Below are 12,968 nucleotides of genomic sequence, written 5' to 3' on the forward strand. Positions count from 1 at the left end.
AAAATAACATTTATTATACCATTACAGAGTAAACGGAGATGTTATAAAGAAAAATGATATTTTCATCCTTGCCTTGTAAAACTATTTTAAATGCAATAAAACATCAAAACCATCATCAAATAGATTATAATGCAACTGATTATCTTTTAATACACCTGGAAAGCAATTGTAACTAAATTTGATGAAAATAAACTAAAATACCATTATCAAAACCTTTATCATACAATTTTTAAAAAAATATACCAGGTGAAGGTCCATATTTTGGTAATAATTACTGTTTAAATGTTGACTTTTATTGGGAGTTATTTTTAAAACACAATTTCTGTCCATACAACCATGTTCTAATTAACATAAAGCTTCAAAAACATGAAATATTGATCAATATTCCTGTGACCAAAAGCACTCCCATGTTTTACAGGAGTGTAATTTGAGAAGTTGAGAATCAATCATCCAGATTGAGCACACCTTTCATTTGGATGTCTATGTAGCTACTACCAGGCAGCTACCAGACCACGAAAAAGAGGGTGTGTTCCAAAGGGCGCTTCTGTCTCTGCAGAAAAAGACCAGAGAATGCAGCCACAGCTCCCAGGTATTGCGCAATATTCAAGATGGCGCCCAGGAGATTTTTTTAGTAATAAATCCGCTCATTTTGGACTGAAAACGGAGAAAACGGCAAAAGTAAGTCAATTGCAATTGTACTTGCATATTGGCGCTTTGTTGTTACATTTATCCAGCTAATTAGTCTGTAATTTTGAGTGATGTGAGCTATACAGCTGATCTCAGAGGATATGTAGTGATTAGAGATAACTGGATGCTTATAGCTGCAGCCATGTACAGTGATTACAGAGCGATTTATGTTGTGATATAGGCTTATTTAGATGCTTGGTGTTTGATGTGTGTTTGGTGTGGATAGAAATGGTTGGTTTGAGCTTCTAGCTGACCCTCCTAGCTTCACAGAGGTGTGTAGCATGGATAGGGTGATGTGCTAGTTTCAGACATGAATTTCCCATTTGCACATTGCGTGCAAAAATCCGGTGTGCTCCCCCCGCCGGGCAGGGAGCATCAGGGCTTTTAATAGAGTGGAGCCATGTTATTAGCAAAACCAGTGCTTTTCCTGCTGTGAGAAAGCCTAAGCCTACTGTGCTACTTAATTCCCCGTTTTATATATTTTCTTTAATGCACCTTTTTCTACTAGTACAGAATTTCATTCCTGCTGTAATTTGAATATCATTTATTTCATCCCTGTTTATACATGCTAGTGCAAGTGTTACAAATACATACATTGCAAAGCCAATGCTTTTGAAGAATTACTTATCACTGAGAAAACATGACTTCCTACAGCGGTGTATCCCTGTGTCTGATCGTCTTCTCCTGCATTCCTGTTCTGAGCATACAACAATTTGATGGTTTATGTTGTCAACTGTCAGTCATATTTTCTGTAAATTTTATTTCCCAAAATGAAGTTGTAAATGCAGTTTCAAATACATCTCCACCTCAAGCAGGAATAAAATCCAACGGGAGTTTTGTTTTCCAAAAGAGAGAGACCGAGAGAGAGAGATGTGGTGTGATTGTCTTTATATTCTGAAATGTGATGCAGTCTTATCTTGTACTTGTACGTCCTTGAGTGGATAATCTGTGACAGTTCTGCTAATTTGCTGTTCTTCTTATGGCAGCAGTTAATTTCAGTGGAGGTGGACCATGTGGCAAAGGCAAACTGCGCCACTGGGGTTCTAGTTTATAAAAAGCAACATAAGGTGCAACCAGTAAGGCCAAGTTAGTCATCTACACCTTCCTGTAGAGACTCTGTCTGTCTTGCTGCATGCTCACTTGAATTTGGAAGATCAGTAGTGTTTGGAAGTAGAGCTACATTATCAAAGATCAATTTACTGTTTGCTCCCTATTTCAGAAACTACGCCACCACGCAACAGAATTGTGTGGACATGGTTAAAATCCTTGTCCGGAGTTGGTCTTTGAAAACCCGGCCTCGGCTTGGCTATGGTGGGTCTTGGACTTCACAAAGGCCTGCAGAGCTGCTAGTAGCAGCCATTCACTGGTTTGGCTCATGGTCATATTCAAGACAGATACTCTCTGTGTTTACAGAGAGCATCTGTCGGTTTTATCTTTGTGGCTTACAAGTTAAAGGCATCTTATTGCACACGTCAGTCTGTTGCAAGTGCTTTCTCACATTTAACATTGCCCGTGACTGTAACTATAACAAGATTGTTGAAGGGCCTGTGTAGTAGTGAATCCTCTTATGCAACTCCTCATTGGCATATTTTTCTGCAAGAAAGAATTGTAGTTTGCTTAAAGACAGGACACATCACAACACAATGTAATCTGTTTGTTTTATCTTTTCAATGCCAATGTCTTTGAATACCCATAACTGCTATAACTGAAACAGACTGTTAACACTTATAGACTGCCTTCTTCTTTTAGCACCACTCACTTACTGCACTTATTACTTCACATGAATCCATATCATTGCAGCTGTATGGCCATATCCTAATAGACATATCCTGGTAATTCACCAGAGGGCAGTCTTGCCACACTAAAAAATAACAGATCCACCCTGTCAGTCAAAACCTATTAATTAAATAAACCTTCAAGAGTCGTTAGCAAAGAACCAGAGAATAGTTTTCAAGGCTGACACACTTTATGTGGAAATATAAATCTGTCACTGTGTTGCAATGTAAAATGGGCTGTGATTTACAGTGTCTATGAACAATGAAATGTTGTAACCTGAGTGAAAATAATTTCTTACATTGACATTTTCACTGTTTCCCTGCCTCTATACACAGTAGTATGTATGAGCAGCCAGAACGACCATGCACATAAGACAGAAGTGCCAATGGTAATACTATATAAAATGTTATGTAAGGTTTTATGCGAGTTCCTCATGTCTCTCTTTCTCTCTCTCTCTCTCTCTCTCTATTGTGGAGGCATTTGCAAAGCACTCTGCAGCAGTTTGTTGTGCTGCCGCAGTTTCCCAATGCTGTGAGAGATGCCTGAGGCAAGTGAGGGTGAAATCACAGAGCAGTTTTGTTTTCTCTGGCATTGCCACTGTGCTTCTAACACCTAGCACCCAAAAATACAACCCCTTGCAAACTGCAGAAAAAGGGTGCTGAGGTGGAGACAGAAGGAAGTGAAAGAGAGATATTTATGTGCAGCACGGAGACAGGGTGAGGGAAAAACCCTCTGCAGGTTTTAGGAAATAAGGTAATAAGGAAAATGCTGTGAGTTCATGTTGACAAAGGACTGAATATTTTTTTTCAACAAGAAGTTAAGAGGATCACATCTTACGAGGAGGCTTTTCAGCTCCTGATTGTCATATTAAAATAAGATATCATGTCAGCAAGCTCACAACAGCTCTTCTAGGCATCACACAGTGCGATTAGAGTCGCTACATTAGATGAATCTCTTTGGAGGAATGTAAAAGACATTGTACTGATGGTCTGATAATATCTAACACGGATATAAAGTATATCTGGGATCAAAAAGTGAATAGATATTTGTTTAAAATTAAATTTTATTGGTGTTGCTCATTATAGAAATCGGATTTGTATTATAACCAGACCACCATTTCTTGTTAAGAATCCTGTTTAGACACGCGATGGTAATGGGGATTCAGTGCAATGTGGTGCACAGGGTCTGTGGACTTGAAGTTGAATCTCTTATTTGCAGTGTCCTCCTTTTCTTTCCCAGGCCTTTGCACGTTAGCCAAGGATGTGAAAACGGTTCCACAACAATGCCTCTACCTCTTTTTTTAGAAAATCTCCCCAAGAACACCAGAGGGAAGCACTTAAATGGTGTTGTTAATACACTTGGCTAGGTATAGGCCTACACTCCCTCCAGCCTTTTCAATTCGCATCACGGGTCTATCTGTTTACTTGCTAGTAATAAAAGACGAGCCCTTAAGAGGCAGAAGAAAATCCCACTTCAGCTTGTGACAAGAGTTGTTGAGGTTAGCAGAGCATTCTTCCCCTGTTGGCCTCACTGGCTTTTTGAGAGAGAGGCTCTTCAGGTATAATGCAGTAAAACACCCACGTACTGCTGTGACTACCGCTTAGCCATCCACAAGGACAATGTTTATCTCTCTAGTGCTCTTTGGGTATTTAACTTTTTCAACCTGCTGTTTGAATTTGGAAGGAAGGTCGTTCATACAGTGCAGTATATTTACAACGCAGATAAAAGCGCCAGAAGTCTCACCTTTATCTTGAATTTCTAATGTGAGCTTGTTGTCTTATTTTTTTTGCTTTACTTTTATTTCTTCAGGGAAGTTTTGCTCTCTTTTTCAGGAACGACCTGATTACATTCAAAGTTATACACCGTCACAACTGGAAACTGCCCAGCACAACCACGGTCTGATGCGCTGGCCACTGAGCAGTTGGAGTTAAGGGCCTTGCTCAAGGGCACTTCAATAGTGGTAATGACGGAGGGCGCAAAAACAGTGGCTAGTCCTGTCTGCATCTTTTTCCTCATTATGCATCAATGTTTTAGGACATTAAAACATTATTATATGGTTTCTGTTTTTGTTTGGAATGGTTGCTCGTCTTACAGTAATCACAGACTGGAGGTCAGTGATTACTGACCTTGTAATCACTAACTACGCAACTAAGTGAATGAATATTTGTCCCTCCAGATAAGGTGGTTTCCTCTTTATCTACATTTCCTCGTTGTGAAAAGAAGCTTGTTTTGCCTGATCAAAGAACAAGGAGAGACAAGCGAGATGGTGGTTTCTCTCAGATGTTCCCTCCACCCCGTCTTCTTTGGGCTCGTAGAAGCTGAGGGAATTGATTACACGGAGCAGGAGCACTTTGTCAGGCCTGAATGCATTTTTCACAATGTGTGTGCTAGGAACAAAGGGACACAGTTAAAGCTTTCGTAACACCCTCTAAAACTTTTGATTTCCCCCTCGGTTGAGCAGAAAGCGGCAAGAAGACGGCGATTTAAAATTAATTGGCAGCGTGTCAGCGGCGTATTTACATTTTGTTCTTTTAAAGATGCAATTAATTACAAGAGATGAAGAAATCTGCAGAGAGATGAGATGTGTTGCATGGGTTGCCCTCCCTGCAGACTGCCTTTAGCTCTGAGGGAGTGTAGGCAGGCTTGCCAATTAACCACAGACTAAAAAAGACCCAAAACTCCCATGTATCAGCAGGTAAAAAGAAAGGCTTAAATTTAAAGTGCCTGGCAGGAGATGTAACAGACAGACAGTAGCATGTGGTTTGCATACTCTTGTGCTTCAAGCGACACTAGGAAGATGTAACAAAAATGTTCTCTTTCAAGAGTTTTGTAACTCCTGGAAACTATTGCAAATTGGGTGCAGGGAAGGCATAAAGTGCTGTATGCAATAAGTTAAGGCCCCTATTGCTTCTGCTTTTATCGCCAAATGAGCTTTTCTTCAATGTATATGACTGAACCAGGAAAACGTGTCTGTAGTCACCCTCACATAAAGTCTGTCTGGCATTCATCATCATCAAGGGAGCAGTTTCATCGACATCCCACTGTTCTCCCTGTCTAGACTCTTGGACTATTTATATCACAGGAATTAACTAAGCACAGTACACATTCAGTAAAGGAATGACAGAATCTCCTTGTTGATATGCTGATTTGAAAGCATGTTTTCTTTGATCTCATGATTAAACTGTAGAGCCCCCCCTTCCAGCAACTCCACTTATGAAGCAGACGTCGCTCCAGTTTTTCCTCTTCCCTTGGGATGCAACTAATAACCCCTATAGCCCGTTCCTCCAGCCGCGGGCCTCCCCAGACTTTCACACAGAGACCCATGTCTCAACAAAGCAAGGGTTAGGCTCTCTCATTCCTTTTAATGCTAAAACAAGTGAACCTGTCAGAAATACCCCGAGGCAAAAATAAGAAGTATTTTTGTTCCCCCCCCCTCCCCCTCAGCGACCACAAACATTGGGTACTGTTGCTGTGAGGGAGTCGCTGCGGAGCTTCTTTAAGAGCAACATAAGTTTCTGTACTGGAAATGCATTAATCATAAGGGGAAGGAAAGGGATGGAGGGGGGCAATTGAAGTTTGGCAATAACATCTCAAATGCCCCACATTTCCACTCTAGCAGTAAGTACGGAAAAGTTTGAGAAGAAAGAGAAAGTTTGATGTGAGAACATAAAAAGGAATAATGCTAGATACCTCGGGAGCTTGCACGCTTTGCGCATTCCTGTGAAGACCAAAGAGGGCCTTTTAAAACGCTTGTATAATTGATTCTACCCAGAGGTAACCCAAGGCAATCACCTACCTCACCAAAAGCGAACACTAAAGCCCTATGTAAAGAGAGCCTGTTTCTGCCGTGCTTTTGCTCCCCAGTCCCTGCCATCTTTTTTTATTGCCGCTTTCATCTGCGAGTGTGAATAACTGCGAAGTGAGGCAAAGCTGAATAAACACTGTCTGAATAGGTGATTGATGGATCAATTTGGGTCCCTCGTTTCCCAGTGCTGGTGGTGGCATTCACATTGATTATGTTTCCTGTGGTCGCTGGCCAAAATACAGTCCTTGAAATGAGTATGTCTGTTGGAAAACGTCCAGCGCTGCCTCAGCCAAACAGATGGCTCCCCAATGCTGCAGTCATATCCATATTAATGGCGTGATTACAATGCATTACAATCAAGAGATCTTGTCATTAACGTTGTGATTTAAAAAGCAATTATGGGTTTTGATTATCCTCCGCCGGTGTGTGCGTCTTGCTGCGCCAGTGGGCCCCGTAGAGATGGCAGATTGATTCCTCAGCTGAGGACTGTTCAGCCTCCTGACTGACTGACACCTAATGAGCTGAAATGGCTTCTGCATAACGATGGAAGGTAGCAGGGGCGAAGGGTGAGTGTGGAAAATATGAAGATGGTCATAAGTGTGTTATTGTTGGTGAGAATGGATGTTCAGGTGTGCATGTGTGCGTGCGTCTGCGCGCTGGGCAGACAGCAGGTTATGCCCCGTCCTTTTCTTTGCTGAATGCTATTGATTGTGGCAACAAAGTAAGGAACTGGTAACTGTTCACCACATATTTGAGATTAGAAACCTCCTGATTGGTTACAGCACTGCATTCATTTAAAAAGATGAAGAATCCAAAAGCACTGTAATACTGTCACCGCTGTACCTGTTGGTTGGTCAACCGGGGCGTTGCTTTGCATTTGTGGGGGGATTGTGTTTTTTGCTTTCATATTCTCAGATTGAGAATGAAGGCCCTTTTCACAGAGAGACATGTTTAAAAGTCCTCATCAGCAAGGGCCTCCCTACTAGATCATAGCCACACTATAGGCTTGGTTCTAGGGATGGCAATGTTGGTCTGCGGGTCTGTTGGTCCAAAACTTTGGTCTGGACTGAAATATCTTAACAATTATTGTATGGACACACATCATGGTCAAAATGTTGTACAGTTTTCACTTATTCTGCAAAGTATCTTAACATCTACTAGACGGGTTAGCGCAAACATTCATGGTTCTCAGAGGGTGAATACTAACAGCTTTGTTGATCCCCTGACTTCTAATCTAGTGCCACCATGAGGTTGACATGAGGGGTTTTGAGTGAAATATCTCAACTATTGGATGGATTGCCATGAATGTTGGTCCAGACATTTGTGTTCCCCTCAGGATGAAATACTTAACTTTTCATCTAGCACAATCATCACGTCAATTTGTTCTTGTCCAGTACTTTGATTTCTGACCAAATACCTACAAAACCAATGACATTCCCATCCACTTTGGCTGTACTTTGCTTTTATACTTCTAATGAGCAAATGTTAGCACACTAAACTAAGATTGTCAACATGGAAAACAGTTGGCTCTAAACTCTGGTTCTCTGCCATTCAACAATCCTGCAGGGAGACGTCCATTGTGGAAGAGATAGTAGTAGACCTCAGTAGACCATGCAAAATGATGTGTTTTAAGTACCACCCCAATTTTTTCTTGACTGGAAAACCGACGGTCATTTTGAGAACAATATTTCTACTGAGCAGTTCATCCTTGTAACAAAGAGCAGATGAAGCCAACCAGGCCAGGCTGGTTCATGAGTTACTAATAGAGATGCACCGATCAATTGGCCATGACCATGTGCCACAGAGCGCACAGCGGCACAGACACTGACTATTGTCACAGCTACACACACACTAAAATATGTTGTCGGATGTTCTTCACCGTGAGTGAAGAAGACACAACGCTCACAATCTGTAATACCTGCAAGGCCAAATTAAGCTGTTTTCCCCACACAGACTATTTGGGAGGACTGCCTAGGTATACATAGCAATTACAGAGAAACACAGAGCGACATTTTCTGGTATTACGTTAGAAGATGCGGACATGCGGATATTTTACAAGCATGGACCAGGTAAAGCAACAGTGAACACACCTGTCGTTGCTGATACCATTCGGTACCACGTTGGTCTCAATCACTTTGATCAGCTGTGTCATTAACAACAAGCCGGCTCATCTGCTGCGAAACACTGAACTGCAACCTGGAGCACTTTATTTCAATTTTGAGATGTGTTCCGGTGAGAGAAGGTTCTGGTGCAGTTTTGGAGAAAATGTATCGGTCATTTAGTATTCACTGTTTTATTATGAACATCCAATTGAATGGACCCCTGGAAGCATAGCCAGTGCTTATGCTGGTGTAAGTTGGGATCCAAAGAAAGAAAGACATTTCCATTTTTCCGTGTTTGCTGTCAATTATAGTTCTTAGAAAGAAAGAAAATCAAAGTCAGCCAAGAGAATTGCAATAGTGCATCTGTAGTTGTTAAGTAAAGTCCAGGTAGACGAGGCAGGTTGAACCAAAGCAAATTGAAGAAAATCGCCTCACTTCATCAAATTATCATATTTTTAATATAAGAGTTTGAAGAACAATTTCTATGATTTCAAAAAGCCCTGAAATCCAAACACAAATCTTTAATTCAGTCGTTAGAGTCTCACCAGATGAAATAAGGGCTAAATAGAGAAAGATTAGAACAGGTGGAGTTAAGTGAACGTAAGAATCTGTGTTGCTCTTTTAAAGCATGTGCTATTTCAAGATCTTGTAAAGGGCAACACCGTCTTCCCTGATGAACAGAAACAGACGGATAGTGTAAAAATTTGATCCCATCTTCTACCTCCGCTCCGTTATTACCTCAGGTGTGAAATCCTTCCCCGCTCACACCAGAGAACCAAGCGGGTGTGCTCAGCTGTGAAATTGTATCTTTTCTGCTTCCTCCGCCAGCAACTTTCCCTGTCATCCGACAGCCTTCCTTGGCTTCAAAAAAAGTCTGCGCTTCCTGTGAGTCGCTGTGAGGTGAAGCCGTTCTGCTCCACCGCTGAATAATCAGGTGCCTTCTTCTGCATGGCTTTCTTGCAGCTAATAATGAAGGGATCAGAAACCCCAGAAACACCTTGACACGGCAGCAGTTCAACGGCTGTACGCTGCTGTCACAAATCGAGTCGGCCGACTCCCCACATTACTGGCCGACTGTGCTAATGTAGTCTTATAAGTGCACTCAGAGGAAATGAATCACACGTAAGCTGAAAAGCTCCATCTGGGGGCATTTGAATTCAGATGTAATGAAAGCACGGCAAAAAGGTGCCATCTGTTAACATTACAAGGTAGTCTGAACACATTTTTAAGTGCACTCTGTGATGTTGAGCTGGTGCGGCCTGGGGGCCTGCTTGCCTAATTCACTACTCCCTGCAATACTTAAAACTGATCCGCTGTCAAGAAATGCAGAAAATGACCTCTGTCTTTTATTTTCTTAATGCATTTTTGAATGATCACTGTCAGTGCTTGGCAACAAATACTTGCATTTCCTGTGACGGCCTCACAATAAAAGCCAACCTGTATTTTGCCTGTTAAATGTAATGTTTGTAATGTGAACTAGCTGTTATGATTTGCTTCAGCGCTGACACGGGCAACAGACGATTTGGACCCAGGCACAGATACCAGGCAGAGCAGATGCAGTTTTACGGGGAGTTTGTTAACAAAAGATAACAAAACCTAAAGCTGACAGTGAGGCAGGCTGTCCAGAACCAAGCACTAACAAGTCCATACAAAGAGGCAAATGCCAAAACCAGAATAAGTGACAAGCCTACAAGCAGATACATCCAAGAACACTAGAAACAGGGCTGAATTTTTGACATCTATTGAGTGGCGACGGATAACAGGAAGACAAAGACTTATATACACAAGACACAGGTGCAAACACTGTCAAAAACAATCAAATCTGAAAGGAAGCAAAGCAAGACATGGACACTAGAGGCAGAACAACTTCAAAATAAATCAGGAAAAACAAACGCCAACCCCAAAACCGTCACACTAGCAGGAGTAGAATATGTTTGTTTTGAGCAGTAACTTAATACAGCTCTGATACAGCTGTAGGAGAGTAAACAGTAACCCTGTATTACATTCATCTTATCCTTGTGCATGTAAAGGACATTTGTATTCTGTGTGGGATTGGTGTGGGATCCTTTCCATTAACAGTGAAATTATGGTGAAATAATTATAGCGTGCAAATACATTCAACGGCTACTGCTGAGAAACGTGTTGGTTTCATGAAAATCTTAAGGATTGTAACTTTAAAGGTTATTATTTTGGGTATTTTTGTCTTACATTATTACATAGTGACAGCTGAGATGCACAGAAAAGGCTGGAGAGGGGGGATAAAATGCAGCAAGGGCTGAGCTACCAGGGCACCCCACTATTATAGTTCAAAAGGTTGACATCAGAGGTTAACAAATCACACAAACACTGAAGTCACGTTTTTCTGTGGTGATGGTTCACCAGCACTAAAACTAAGGTTCAGCCTCATTATCGCTTGTCTGATTTACTACCTTGAAACATTTTCAAAGTGAGAGCTTATCCCAGTGGCATCTTTCTCATGTGTGATTTACTTCCTCTGCAGCACAAAATGTTGGTGAGACATACTGCGTGCAATAAATCCCTTCCCCATGAAAACGTTTCAGAGGATCTTTCTAGCAAATTAAACTTAATATTCTAACTCTTAAAAAATATGGTAATAACACCAGCAGGGGCATTTTTATGTGATTACAGGAGCAATAGTAACTCATTACGTACAGGTTGAGTACTGCAGCCTGCACCAAAATGCCTATAATCCCAGTAAAAAGAAGAGGGTTCCATCAATTAGAGAAGATAAAATGTAGCAGATTATTACTTAACTGGGAAAGATGAGCCAATTTCGAATGCATCTCTTCCCAAACACCTTGCCAATATCTTTGGAGCCTTTCAACAGGCAACGTGATCGCCAAACTCTTTACAACAGAATAATGTTTCCTCTCCTGCAACCCTGTGGAGTGAGGCTGACAGCGGGAACGCCTGCAGAATAATTTAGCAGGACTGTGGGGAGAGCCAGAGAAAAGACAAAGCCCTCCTATATGATCTCTGAGGACCCCGCAGCAATCCACTGTTCTCCTCCCGCCATTGCCATTACTGACACTATTGATTATGGCCCTGGGAGTGATGATAGCATTCGGCTCTCCCCCCTCCAGCGGAAGCCACAATCATGCCGCTGTGTTTTCCAAATGATAGACTGCCTCGGAAATGAAAGAGGAGGTGAGGGCTGGATTGAGAGAGATAGGAGAGGGAGGGGGTGGGAATGGAAGCTGGCGAGGGGGGTATTTATATGGCTCGGTTAGTTTTTCAGAGCAGCTGAGGAATGTAATGTTCCTGTCGGCCGTATTAAAACACGGGGGCACGGTGTCATAGTTGTGTCGGAGGCAGCAGGGCCTTGGTGGAAACATGAAAATGGCATAATTGCCTCTTTGCCTGTTTGAATTGCTAACAAGGGAGCCTGACATTCAAATGGTCCTGATTGCGGCGAGCTCAGGACACCCAGGCAGCCGGGGCTCTTATGTTATGGGTTGTGTTTAAATGAGACAAGGGACAGCCTGCTTGTGCATATGGAGAGAATAAAAAAATCAACTGGAATATCATCTGGAATGTGGAACATAAAGAGGAGTGGGAAGTTTTCATCTCTGTGAAGACACACACACACTGCACATCACACGCCAGGTGGCTCCTTGATTTAATTAGCACAGTGGAGCTCCAATTAGCTGCAATAGTAAATCAGATAGTGCTTTTCATCATAGCCCCAAGCTGATAGGCCCAGTAGGACTATGTTCTCAAGACGGTGGATCACAGTCAGCCATGAGTGGAGGATTATAGAGGGATTATAAGTAGACTTTATTGCTTCAAACCACTTCTATATCTGGGTCTTTGTTTTTGACCTGCAGCACAGAGACTTAGTCCCAACACAGAATGGGAGTGTTAAAATAAATCACCTTTGGCTGATTGCTCTATTGTAAGTTAGGTTTGCAGCTGTAACCAGGATGTTACATTCTGTATATTCTCCGCCCTGATAGTTGAGATAGCAAGAATAAAGTACAAAGGATTTTTGAGCATGCACCCTCGTGTTCATTGCTACCTTGTTTCTTATTCACACAATAGCATATTCATACTTTGGAGTCACTGAGTACTACCACTACTTTCCATTCCCCCTAGTATGATACTATACCCGTGTATCTGTAATCTGTGCAAACTGTCTGGGTGCTCTCCTGCTGCTGTCTCATCTGACATTCTCAGAGGTATCTCATAATGAAATCTGAAATGAAATGACCTTATCTTGTCTTATCTTAAGATATCTCAACCTGTTTGGAGGTTCCAGTCAAATAAAAATGACACGTTGTAATGAAATAAAGTTCCTCTTTTCACATGGCATAATGGTGTTATCCTAATCATCATAATATGACATTTGGTGGTAGTTGTTGTACCTGGGTGGTTAGTCTCTAATGTGTTAATGTTAGGTACTAACTTCTCAATGATAACCATTGGTGCAGAACAACGACTCCAACATTTCAAAAGTTTATTGTAGCACGTTTATGTACCGTGCCGGCTTTGATTGGTTGGTTCACAAAAAGAGACAATGATGAGACACCCTCTTATCTTATCCCTATTGTCTTCTGCCTTACAGCTTCTGCTACAAA

The sequence above is a fragment of the Micropterus dolomieu genome, linkage group LG23, assembly GCF_021292245.1.
Source record: "Micropterus dolomieu isolate WLL.071019.BEF.003 ecotype Adirondacks linkage group LG23, ASM2129224v1, whole genome shotgun sequence".
In the NCBI taxonomy this organism is placed as follows: domain Eukaryota; kingdom Metazoa; phylum Chordata; class Actinopteri; order Centrarchiformes; family Centrarchidae; genus Micropterus; species Micropterus dolomieu.